Here is a 14,362-nt window from a genome sequence, read left to right as displayed (position 1 = left end):
CAGTTTGTCAGTGATTTGAGACTGGGAGAGAAGTTCCAACAAGACAATGACCCAAAGCATACTACTAAAGCAACACTCGAGTGGTTTAAGGGGAAACGTGGAAATGTTTTGAAGTGGTCTAGTCAAAGCCCAGACCTTAATCCAAATAAGAGTCTGTGGTCAGACTGGAAGATTGCTGTTAACCAGAGGAAACCATCTAACTTGAAAGAGCTGGAGCAGTTTTGCCTTGAGGAATGGGCAAAAATTCCAGGGGTTAGGCTAGTTTCACACTTGCTTTTTTTTGCAGCGCGTTTTTCCTGCAAAAAAACGCATTGAAAAAACGCATACAAAAGCATACAACTGCTGCGTTTTTTTCAAGCATTTTTATGAGCATGCATGAAAAAAACGCAGCGTTTTTATGCGTTTTTAGTGCGTTTTTACCGCGTTTGCGTTTTTTTCCAACATTAGGTGGCCCCTCACACTAACCCAAACCATGACTTTACTAACCCTAACCCTGACCCTAACCCTAACCCTAACCCTGACCCTAACCCTAACCCTAACCCTGACCCTAACCCTTAACCAAATCATACTTAACCCTAACCCAAACCCTAAACCCTAACTAACCCTAACCCTAACCCTAACCCTGACCCTAACCCTGACCCTAACCCTAACCCTAACCCTAACCCTGACCCTTAACCAAACCATACTTAACCCTAACCCTGACCCTAACCCTGACCCTAACCCTTAACCAAACCATACTTAACCCTAACCCTGACCCTAACCCTAACCCTGACCCTAACCCTAACCCTAACCCTGACCCTAACCCTTAACCAAACCATACTTAACCCTAACCCTGACCCTAACCCTGACCCTAACCCTTAACCAAACCATACTTAACCCTAACCCTGACCCTAACCCTAACCCTGACCCTAACCCTAACCCTAACCCTGACCCTAACCCTAACCCTGACCCTAACCCTTAACCAAACCATACTTAACCCTAACCCTGACCCTAACCCTGACCCTAACCCTTAACCAAACCATACTTAACCCTAACCCTGACCCTAACCCTGACCCTAACCCTGACCCTAACCCTAACCCTAACCCTAACCCTGACCCTAACCCTAACCCTAACCCTGACCCTAACCCTAACCCTGACCCTAACCCTTAACCAAACCATACTTAACCCTAACCCTGACCCTAACCCTACCCTAACCCTTAACCAAACCATACTTAACCCTAACCCTGACCCTAACCCTGACCCTAACCCTAACCCTAACCCTTAACCAAACCATACTTAACCCTAACCCTGACCCTAACCCTGACCCTAACCCTTAACCAAACCATACTTAACCCTAACCCTGACCCAAACCCCAACCCTAACCCTGACCCTGACCCTAACCCTAACCCTAAACCCCCTTAACTAACCCTAACTCTAACCCAAACCCCTAAATTCCATGGTTAACAAAAAAAAAACGCATGTGCAAAAAAACGCATACATGAGCATGCCAGTGCGCACATATGCGCATCCATAGGCTATAATGGCCATTTTTAGCGCAAAACGTGCGCATATGTGCGCATGCGCTTTTTTGCAGGGCCAAAAAATGCAACATGCCGCGTCTGGAAAATACAAATGCACACCCCAAAAAAATGCAGCGCATGAAAATCGCATACATGCGCTTACCAGCGCGCAGGTATGCGCACCCATGTTAAATATAGGGGAAAAAACGCAGGCGCACATATGCGTTTTTTTCCAGCGCTAAAAAACGCAAATGTGAAACCAGCCTAAGATGTGGAAAGCTCAGAGACTTATCCAAAGCGACTTGTAGGTGTAATTGCCACAAAAGGAGGCTCTACAAAATACTTGGGGGGTGGGGTGAATAGTCCTGCACACTGGAAGTTTTCAGTTATTTTGTCCTATTTCTTGTTTGCTTAACAATAAAAAGAAAACCAATGTTCACAGTTGTAGACATGTTCTTTACTTGAGCTGATGCAAACCCTCAAAGTAAAAATCACTGAAATTCCAGGTTCTGAGGTGGCAAAGCACAGAAAAACTCAAGGGGGTGAATACTTTTGCAAGTCACTGTACATGATGTATATTTGTCTTTGAGTTTTTTTAAAGTGATGGTCCACCATTTAATACTATCTTGTTTTCATATCAATGTAATATAGCAACTCTAAATATTGTTTGACATTGAATTAAATGATAAAATTCTGTCTGTCTACAGCCACCTCATTGGGGAGCTAAGGCACTTACTGCAAACTGAATATTATTGAGTTTTATGAATAGACAGTAAGAATTTTAATTCTTTTGCTATTTAAGTCAATCTGTCAGCAGGTATTTGCTATTTAATCTGAGAGCAGCATAATGTAGGGACAGATAGCCTGATTCCAGAGATCTATCACTTACTCATCAGCTTTGTATAGTTTCAATACAATCAATGTTTTATCAGCAGAAAATTATCAGTGCAGGACCGCATGCCAGACAGTCCAGCAAATCTGTGAAAGCGCGCCCCCACAACCGATTAGTAGCTTGAGGAACTGTTACACTTAGCGATGTACCAGCGATCCCGACCAGCGATATGACGCGGTCAGGATCGCTGGTGCATCGCTAAGTGGTTGCTAGTGAGCTGCCACACAGGCAGATCTCACCAGCGACATAGCAGGGGTCGGCGGTCGCTACTTACCTGTCAGACGAGGCGATCCTGACGTCCTCCCGCCCGCGTCCACGCGTCGCCCGTCTCCACAGCAGGAAGCCCCAGCAGGAATCTGACGACGAGAAACAGTCCTGGACGTTCTCGTGCGATTATCAGCAGGGGAGCGGTCGGAGGTAAGTATCAGACATAGCGATATCGCTATAATGTCACAAAAACCAGTGACGTTATAGCGATATTGCTAGCGATATCGCTTAGTGTGACAGACCCTTTGCATACAGTGTACACAGGAAGCTGCCAGTGGTGTAGGTAGAGTTATACACAGCTCAGCATTCTGAACACTGCTACATGAATAGCAGAAAAAGCAGGGATTTTATCAAAACTGCTCTAAGCAGCACAGCAAGTGATAAATTACTGGAATCAGGCCTCTACATCAGATTCCATAGCAAAAACCTGTTGTCAGATTCCCTTTAAAGGAATTGGAACTGCACTCTAGCCAATGTAATCATATTTTAGGAAATTACAGTACTGCACAGAAAAAGCAAAAACTGGTTAAGGGAGGACATTTCTTTTAAACCCTCCCCTTACGTGACAGGTGTCAATGTTAAATATTTTATTTTTTATTTATTTTATAATTTTTGCTTTTTAAGTCACCTGCCTGTAAAAAAAAAATTGAATAAAAAGCTATTAAGAAGCCCCCAGAATTAACTACCCAGCATTTATACCATACAATGTGTGCGCAGAAACAAAACATGAGCAACAGCAGTAGAATTATGTGTGCTTTTTTAACTCTATTCCATCCCACAAAGAACATTCATCTTATGTTTCTGTACATTATCACACAAATTAAAAAGTGGCATTCAAAACTGCAACTCGTCAGGCACTAAATGTACTATTATATGGCTATACTGATGGGGAAAAAAGTTCTGGCAATTGGAAAATGGGGATACAATTTTTTTGTTCAGGGCATCCAAGTCTTAATCTGATTGGAAAGCCATTTCTAAGGCTTTGGAGGACCAGTCCTGTAATACTACATTACGCCTCTGGTGGTGCTGCAGGAAAACAGAACTCTTTAATGTTCGGTTTACTCACAGATCACCGCTGATCACTGGGACTTTGCAACAATGTGAGCTCCTATAAAACCCAGGACAGGTGAAGACAGAGGGAAGACTGTAATGGAAGAACAGCTAAGCCTCGTAGTAGTAAAGTTTGGATGAGGGAATGTCAGCTCCTCTAAGCCCTGGAGTGCGGTGCGGTTACAGACAATAGAATGGAGGAGGAAAATAATAGCTGAAGACAAAGAGAAATAGATCAGGGCTGGGACCAGCGGCTCAGACAATTATTCCCCACTCTGACATCAAGTTTCGAATGCAGAAGAGGTCAGCAAGTTGTAAAGTTTAGAGAGGCAGCTGAGCACAGGGATTCTAGAATGATCAGTGAATCAGAAAGATGCTGAGCCAATCCAGACTATAAAAAAATCGAGGCAGCTTTCCCTGTAATAGACAGAAACACGTTCCCAGGACGCCCATTGCAGACTTGCGTAAAGTGCCTCATGTATCAGAGGAGCGCTGACAAACACAGCCTTGAGGTCACATGTGCATGATTAAAGCGTCAGAAGGGTTAAAGGAGGGTTGTTTAATATTTTTATGATAACTTAAGGCTCTTGTAGCCTTTTCGTTTTGATGGTTCACTCGAATATCTCCCAACTGGTTACATTGGTCAAAAATAAAGAAATTAGTATTGATGTTACCAGCAAATATGAGCGAAATATAAAAAAATATATTATAGGCATTGAAATGTACTCCATTCAAAATTTAAAGGAGTTGTCCATGGGGTGAAAAAAAATTAAAAGGTTCGGACTGATATAAAAAAATATCGCAATAATAAAACGACCAATCGACTGCGGCTCCCTTTGTGATGCTCTCTACCTTCTCCTTGTGCTATCTTAAAATGTTTCTCCAGGAATTAAATAAAAAAAAGATTATCATTCAGAACAAATAAATTACTAAATGCTATTAATTAGCAAATCTCACTGACAGAAACCTATACTAGAATGTTACTTAAGAAAGTTGGAGGACAGCAGTGTGATCAACCTATCTCAGCACTCCTGGTATGTGCAGTATTAGATCAGATAGACAGGATGGACAGCAGTGTGAGCAGCCTCATCTTACCTCAGCTCCCCAAGTATCCCCAGTATTAGATCAGATAAACATAGTGGACAGCAGTGTGAGCAGCTTCTTCTTACTTCAGCACCCCTAGTATCCCAAGTATTAAATCAGATAGACAGGGTGGACAGAATGTGAGCAGCCTTTTCTTACCTCAGCAGTTCTGGCATCCCCAGTATTAGATCAGACAGACAGTGTGGACAGCAGTGTGAGCAGCTTAATCTTACCTCAGCACCCCTGGTATATCCAAAATTATATCAGACTAGCTGAAGAGCCCGGTGCTACCCGGGCATAGTAACTAACTGTGGTTAGTTATAATAAATTATAATTATCCTCCATCCCATAGTCCCGTGCCCATGTACCCATCATACATATCCACCATCCCATAGGCCCGTGCCCATATACCCATCATACATATCCTCCATCCCATAGGCCTGTGCCCATATACACATCATACATATTCTCCATCCCATAGTCCCATGCCCATATACCCATCATACATATTCTCCATCCCATAGTCCCATGCCCATATACCCATCATACATATTCGCCATCCCATAGTCGAGTGCCCATATACCCATCACACATCCTTCATGTCATAGTCCCATGCCCATATACCCATCATACATATCCACCATCCCATAGGCCCGTGCCCATATACCCGTCATACATATCCTCCATCCCACAGTCCAGTGCCCATATACCCATCACACATCCTCCATCCCATAGTCCCGTGCCCATATACCCATCATACATATTCTCCATCCCATAGTCCCATGCCCATATACCCATCACACATATCCACCATCCCATAGGCCCGTACCCATATACCCATCATACATATCCTCCATCCCACAGTCCAGTGCCCATATACCCATCACACATCCTCCATCCCATAGTCCCGTGCGCATATACCCATCATACATATTCTCCATCCCATAGTCCCGTGCCCATATACCCATCATACATATTCGCCATCCCATAGTCGAGTGCCCATATATCCATCATACATATCCTCCATCCCATAGTCCCGTGCCCATATACCCATCATACATATCCGCCATCCCATAGTCCCGTGCCCATATACCCATCATACATATTCTCCATCCCATAGTCGAGTTCCCATATATCCATCATACATATCCGCCATCCCATAGTCCCGTGCCCATATACCCATCACACATATCCACCATCCCATAGGCCCGTGCCCATATACCCATCATACATATCCTCCATACCACAGTCCAGTGCCCATATACCCATCACACATCCTCCATCCCATAGTCCCATGCCCATATACCCATCATACATATTCTCCATCCCATAGTCCCGTGCCCATATACCCATCATACATATTCGCCATCCCATAGTCGAGTGCCCATATATCCATCATACATATCCTCCATCCCATAGTCCCGTGCCCATATACCCATCATACATATCCGTCATCCCATAGTCCCGTGCCCATATACCCATCATACATATCCTCCATCCCATATTCCAGTGCCCATATACCCATCACACATCCTCCATCCCATAGTTCCGTGCCCATATACCCATCACACTTCCTCCGTCCCATAGTCAACCATTATGACATCATAATGAGCGGCGGGGCTTGATGTCATCAGCGTCGCCATGGTAACCATTGTGACATCATAATGAGGGGCGGGGCTTGATACGCACACACTGTTTCCCCATTATGTAGATAGGGGCATTATAACATCATAATGAGGGGCGGGGCTTGATGCGCACACACTTTTTCCCCAGTATGTAGATAGGGGCAAAATTGTTTGGTGAATTGGAACGCACAGGGTTAAAATTTCGCCTCACAACATAGCTTAGGACGCTCTCGGAGTCCAGACGTGTGACTGTGCCAAATTTTGTGGCTGTAGCTGCGACGGTGCGGATGCCAATCCCGAACATACACACACACACATACATACATACATACATACATACATACACACTTTGAGCTTTATATATTAGATAGTGATAAAGAAATTTTTTTTATTATTAATTTGCACAGAAATGGGTCTGTATCAGTTCAGCATTATCTCCACCTCCCATTTTCTACTACTCTACATCTCACCACTCTTTATATTTTTCCCTCCATATCAGCTTGTACTGATTGTACAAGTATATTCTTCTTTACCTTTGTGGAGCGCCCCACGGGGCCTGGGGGTACTCGGTACCGGGCCCGTCGACTTCCTTGGGGGACGGTGTCACAGCGGCAGCGACCCGGTCCGTGGCCCAGAGGCGTCCAGTAATAAAATAGGGGAAAGTTGTGTGGTATTTATGTGGTAAAAAAAATGAAAATAAAGTTATTAGATGGTGAAATACGTGACGCCACCTGTGGTATTCTAGTCAGAGGTGACCAGCGCTGCGGTGTTGCTTCTCTGGGATGGATGTTAGGTGCAGCTATGATGTGGTAGCCCTCCACAGGTAGGGCTGTAGTCCCAGGGCAAAGATGTTAAATAAATAGTAAAAATGGCTGTAAACGTTGGGGTGCAGATAAATGAGAGAAAGACACAGAGAGGTGCAGTTTCTTTACCTTTTACTGGTAATAGGTTGCAGTCTGGAGTACCACATACAGGTGATGGAATGAGTCCGGCTCGCCTGGAGGTATTCAGGGGATCCACCTTGCCAGGTGGGGATTTAGGACCTTCCTTTCTGCGCTTTGTGTGCGGGTCTCTGCTGTATATAACTATGCTGCGACCCTCTATTCGTGATGGTTTCACTAACCTGTATGGCTGTCAGCGTGAGCCTATTCCATGGGTACTGTCCTTTTCACCATCAGCCCCGGGCTCCTTATCCGCTGCCGTGCCCTCACGTGTTCAATGTGCACAGGAATTTACAATCCCCTGTACTTTCAGATTCGGCTATCAGGGCGTACAGCTCCTGTCAGCCTAAGACTCTGATGTCCCTTTTCAGGTCTGCTATATGCAATATTTTAGCTTCCCTAGAGTCTCTTAGTCCCTGCTCTTGTCCTCACAGATCAGCTCTGCCTATCAAGCCCCTCTCAGATCAGCTGCCTGTCTTTGTCTGACAGGATCTTCCAGAAAGATCTCTTTACCTCACCTCCTCACATTGTAACTGTCCTTTTTCCTCACAGCTCACAGCTGTTTCGTTTCCATGACAACTCCCTCAGCTGATTTCTAGCTGACTCACCAACCCCCTCTGCTGGCCAGAATTTATAAGGCATCTCCCTTTTCTGACTTGCAGCAGGAAATTGTGATTTAATGTATTACCTGGCATGGGGGCCCCTTTCTGCCTCCAAGCATGAATTTACCCATTAGAGGGAGGTAATGTCACTATGACAACCAGACTGATTGTACAAGTGATTGTACAAGTGTATTCTTCTTTACCTTTGTTCTTGGCGTGATGTGTGATACGAAAGTACCAGCTTTAACAAAAAAAAACCCAAAACATAATTTTGTGATACTCTGTATTGATATGTGTATGCTATTAGTGTCTATTAGTGATGAGCGAACGTGCTGGAATAAGATGTTATCTGATCATGCTCGTGTGCCAACTGAGTGTCTTCGGCGTGCTCGAATAATATGTTCGAGTCCCAGCGCCTGCATGTCTCACGGCTGTTCAACAGCTGCAACACATGCAGGGATTGCTCCATTCATTGTCTATGAATGTGCTGTGGTTGGTTTTCTCCAGAGTCCCATAGACAATGAATGGAATGAAGGTCAAGCAGAGGTCTGTTCTCTGGAATGCTAAGGGTCCCCATAGTCAGACTCCTAGTGATTAGTAAGTTACTAAATACTAAGGATAAAGGAAGGCTTCTCTTTCTGGGAATAAAACTTTAATGGACAAAAAAAGTCAATATATTATTTTGCATTCTCCAGTTCAGTTTCTCTCCATGTGACAGAAGAGATGCATATAGAGCCTTATCTAGAAATATAGTATGCAGTATTGGTATTTTGCTTTATCTAGGAGCAACAGCAGTACTAAAGAGCAACTATTAGTACCTTTACTGTCTAATGAATGTGACACAGTCTACCCTGCAAAGATCAAAAGTGGTCTATAAAAAAACAGGGAATATCAGCATTGAACTGGTGAGGTGGAAGCACTAAGTATCAGGTCCGGGCAGGCACATGGCTCACAGGTGTTCATACAGCAAGTAAAAAGGCACATAGGCAGCAAGGACTTGGAACAAGTAGGAATCTCATGGGCCGCAGGACAGATGATGTAGAACCCAGCAAGGATGAAATGCAAGCACAAACAACACGGATGATGAAGCACAGCAAACATAAGACTAGTGTCTCAACCCCAAGACACAGGTTTGTGTCTCAATAGACCTTAAATAGGTTTAGGGAGATTATATAATTGATTCACAGGCAACTTTCAAAACCCAACGTGGAGCTCAACAGATGGCAGCAGACCCAGGGGAAGGAAGCAGAGCCAGGTATATCTGGGACAGGTGTCTAAGAGCCTATTGTGTGAGAACTGGGATTTACCTGGCATATAGAACACAATGATATATCCCTACAAGAAAAATAAATATTATTTCAAGAGCAGTATATGGCTCAGGAGCAGATTATCCTTACAAAGGTGTATTAATATATACCGTTGCGCTGTCTTGCTGTATGACGCTATATGAGGCCGCCTGCTACCAGAGCGTGCTGTTTATCCTAATATGCCAGAATCGTGTTCTCCTTGGAATAGTTTAAAACAATTTAGTAAAAAAATAAAAAATATTAATAGACAAGAACCGCCTATAATTTAACAGTTAACCTCCGAGGGGACCGGCAGTGTAGGTCTTTGTTATAGTTGGCAGGTCTCCGTATCATTTGGCAGAACTATACATATCTGTTTGTTGTTATGGTAAAAATACTTGTTCACACTTACAACATATGCAAACGTTTTACGACGAGCTCCATCTACTGTGATTAGAATAAAACTGCTTTTTAACCAGCGCAGCCCCAGTCCATTCCCCGATAAAGACAGTTGCTCAGGAATCACTTCCCAGGGGATGAATACAATTCTTTGCATTGGATATATTGTTGCCAAATGTTTTAGAACTTCGCAAAATACTTGGCCAAAATCCATTTCTAAAACATCTTTATTTCCTAATTCTTCCCAGTCAGATGTGCGACACTAAGGAGTTATGGGCGTTAGTAAACACGGACTGACTATTGGGTCCAGCTGCGCGTTGCAAATCAAAAGTTTAACTCAAATGACTCAAAGTTTACGTTTACAAAAAAAAAATAAATTGAAAAATGGAAGAAATTTTCTGCATTATTTTTCACAGCATGGGTTGATTTAGACCCATAACTACCTCACTGGACTATAATGTTGGCTATAAGGTAGTTATGGTAAATTGAAGAAGCGTAGTCTAATAGCTTAAAGGGGATAAAAATAATTTTAAAAAGGCTCAGAGTGTTATAAAAACTAAAAGTAATAATAATCACACATACCCATCCTAGCAGCTCAATCAATCAATCAATCAAATTTATTATTGCCAAGAACATATTACATATATACAAGGAATTCTTTGTGGCAAAGATGCAACATAATATATAACAACAGATACAACAAGTAACATCTAACAAGACAGATACAGTATATAGTCTACACATGACGATTTAATTGTTGAACAGAGAGTGGATAGAAGCTGTTCATATGGCGGTTGGTGCTGCATTTGGGGACTCTGAAGCGACGTCCTGAAGGGAGTAGTTGGAATGAGGAGTGTCCCGGGTGAGAGGGATCGGATGAAATTTTCAATACGTGGGATCGAATACTTTTATCATAAAGATCCTGGATTTTAGGCAGGGGGAACCTATAATTCTCTCTGCTGTTCTGAAAGTCCTTTGTAAGTGGAGTTTGTCATGCACAGTGGCTCCCCCATACCAGACTATCAGAGAGGAACAAATCACAGATCTGATGACAGCATTAAAGAATAAGATCAGCAGATTCTTAGACAAACCATATCTTTTCAGCTGACGCAGGAAGAACATCCTCTGTTGTGCTTTTCTTATAACAACATCCACGTTTTTCCCCCATTTAAGATCACGAGAGATGATAACACCAAGGAATTTGGTCTCTGTGACCCTAAGAACCACTTCGTCATGGATGTAGATTGGAAGTATCTCATGTTGATCTTTCCTAAAATCCACAACCATCTCAGCAGTTTTTTTAGTGTTGAGTACAAGATTATTGGCTTTACACCAGTCACATATTCTTTCCACCTCACTCCGATACAAGTCTTCAGCATTTCCCCTGATGAGACCAATCAGTGTCATATCATCGGCAAATTTCAAGATTTTTACTGAGTCTGCTGAAGAGATGCAATCATTCGTATAGAGAGAAAACAGTAACGGGGACAAAACACACCCCTGAGGAGCCCCGATGTTTGTGACCAAGGTGTCCGAAGTGAATGGTCCAACTTTTACACTCTGTATCCTGGCTGTCAGGAAGTTATAAATCCACAAGCATAAGTTGAGAGGGACTCCAAGAGCTACCATTTTCTTATGAAGTAAATTCGGATCAATGGTATTGAACGCTGAGCTAACGTCCATGAAAAGAATCCGGACATATGAGTGCAGTTCATCTGTATGATCCAAAATGTACTTCAGTGCCAGATTGACAGTGTCGTTTGCCGAACGATTCTCCTTATAGGCAAACTGAAGTGGGTCCCATAGCTTCTGCGTGAATTTTATCAGGTGGGACATCATAATTCTTTTGAAGACTTTCATAGCTACAGATGTGAGTGCTACTGGTCTATAGTCGTTCAACTCAGAGGATCCCACTTTCTTGGGGACAGGGATAATTGTGGAACTTTTCCAACACTGAGGTACAACGCACTCCTTCCGTGACACATTGTATATATTTGTCAGTATAGGGGCAAGCTGGGTAGCACATACTTTCATACACATTGGAGATACACCATCAGGGCCAGGTGCCTTTTTGACCTTAAGTCCCTTTAGGATGCGTATCACCTCTGCCTCGGAGATCACTACTTGGGTGTTGCACAATGAATGATCTTTATATGAACAGACTGAGGAGCTTAGAGATGAATAGCCACTGTGTGTAGAGCTTGCCTCAAATCTGCAGTAGAATTCATTTAACTCTGCTGCCAGACTTCTGCTGGGGTTCACTATAGTGGGGTGGCTTTTATAATTGGTGACCTCTCTTAATCCTCTCCATGCAGATCTAGTATCTTTTGATGAGAACCTTCCCATTCTGATGTTCAACTGTTCCCCCCTAGTTTCTCCTGGGCCAGTCAATGACGGAGGCAGGTCACTGCTGAAACCAATGATTGGCTATGTGGGCATTTTAGGACATTTCCTGGACCACGTTGGAGAGGCCAAAAGGGACTGGCCCTACATACCATACTAACAATACTTATCACACTCTATATCACAACACTTTACAATTTACATTATGTTACCTAACTACACATTATACAACACATTTCAAATGAAATAGCAATAACGTGATTGGTGTCTTCAGGGTTAGGAGTATGATAGCAGTTGTCCACCACCCTTAAACTTGTAACAGAGGAAATGACCTGTCAATCAGCCTGGCGAGAGTACTGCTAGGTAGGAAACACAGCGTGAGGCTGAGAAGCTGTAAGTGCATCGTCACTCCCCAATGCACTTCCAAACACATATCTACAGAACTTCATAATGTTGAAGACTTTGTGTCATAAAGAGATCAACTGACTTATCTTTTATAGGCCTACACAACCATATTAATAGTTTGGTGTGATAAAAGTTTTTGACAGGCTTTTTTTTTAAAGAAAAATCATTGCAGAAATGCACTTTAATGCAAACGTAAAGTGTAATAATTGAGGGTGGTTAGAGGTGATTGCCTGACGTCACACAAACTTTGGAAGACAGCGGTTTGGGAAGTGCTTCGTCACACCTGGAGTACTTAATGCCCCATTGGCAGATTCATGAAAATGTAAGTTTCTTGAGAATGCAGCAGCAGATAGAAGATATAAAGGTGTCGATAATTAAGTTTTCAAACACCTGCATGCCCATATATGTGTTTTGGGGGTTGATGTTACTGATAGATTTCATTTAATCATTAGATTGTTTCGCCATCATATCAATCCAGCAGTGCCGTTTCCGATCTAAACACCGTGGATTATTCCACTTTATGTCTATGGTTCTTGGAACCTGGGATTCCATAGAGGTACTGTTCCTGAAACTAGAGGCCCACAGTTGTGAAACATTGATAAATTGGGCCTGGTACTTTCCATGGAGTTGTGTCCCTTCAATTGAGCAACAATTTAAGGTGATAACATAGCTACTGTATTTTTTTCTTGCCAACAAACCTTATGGATAATAACCCAAATCAATAATCAAGAATAATATGTTAAAATAAGGGAGGACAGTACTATTAGAAGTGAATAAGAAAATGCCTTTATTAAAATTGATTTGGCAATGATTGGCACAGAATCAAGGTGTTCGCACCAATATAAATAAAAATACAATTGATTAAAAACAAAAAACTAGATACCACATGTAACCATAAGTAAATAATTATATTGCAATAGTCCCCTACGTGCATATGTCAATGTGGAATTCCGTATACTATTGCACTTACATAATAATGAACTCACAATGTTTGCAATCATTAATTGCCATAAATAATTATTGCTCTCCCATACTAATAAGATCACAATGTGTGAAATATATCAATTGCCCTAAATCCAATATATGCCCAATTTAGTGCACCACGTATACAAATGCCGTATCTATTGCAGTGAGGGACTGGGAAATGTAAAGTAACATATACACTATCACAGGGTATCCATAGATCAATATATACAATAGCGTTACCTTAACAGATTGAAGTGGTGGTTCCAGTGAGGTGCAGAGCACGCCCCGACGCGCGTTTCGGATGACGCACCTCTGAACAGACGGGGTTTAAACAGTGTGCAAAGACCGATGTAGAATATGTAGAAAAACTGCTTTCACAGTTTGCATTTGCTTGCTTCTACCAATTCTTTTGTTCTTTGTTTAATAATCCTTTTCCTAATCAATAGATATAATCCTATAATAGCACAAAAAATGGCACCAGAAAGTTACCCAATATTAATATTTGTGTCGAAATGGGACCGACCGCTGGGAGAGCCACCAATCCCGAGACTCTTCAGAGCATCATGTGAATGGTGTTTTAGTTGATCATAAAGCAAAAAGCATTGGATCCTCTGGAATGGAGACCCATAATTAGAGTTTATATGGCCAAAGTTGACAAAATATATGGTAATACTCATTCAGGCAGTACTGGTAAAGAAAATTAAATGAGAAAGTATAGCTAATATGGGTGCAGATTATTAGCTATACTAGGAAAAAAGAGGGAGAGCGGAACTTCCAGCGGCTCAATAAAACAATAATTTTATTTAGCGAGCCATAAAAAGACAAACAGGGTTAAAAAACTGATGCGTTTATGCTGTGTACGATGCCCTTAATCATGGTTTGGGGTCTTGGACACCAGAAAAGTGTTGATTTTTTTTAAAATTGTTTGTCTTTTTTATCGCTTATTAAATAAATTGTTATATTGAGCCACTGGAAGTGCCACTCCTCCTCTTTTTTCCTTCTAT

This window comes from Dendrobates tinctorius, unplaced genomic scaffold, assembly GCF_039654945.1.
Source record: "Dendrobates tinctorius isolate UK_male_01 unplaced genomic scaffold, ASM3965494v1 ptg000120l, whole genome shotgun sequence".
Taxonomy (NCBI): domain Eukaryota; kingdom Metazoa; phylum Chordata; class Amphibia; order Anura; family Dendrobatidae; genus Dendrobates; species Dendrobates tinctorius.
This window is presented reverse-complemented; position numbering follows the sequence as displayed.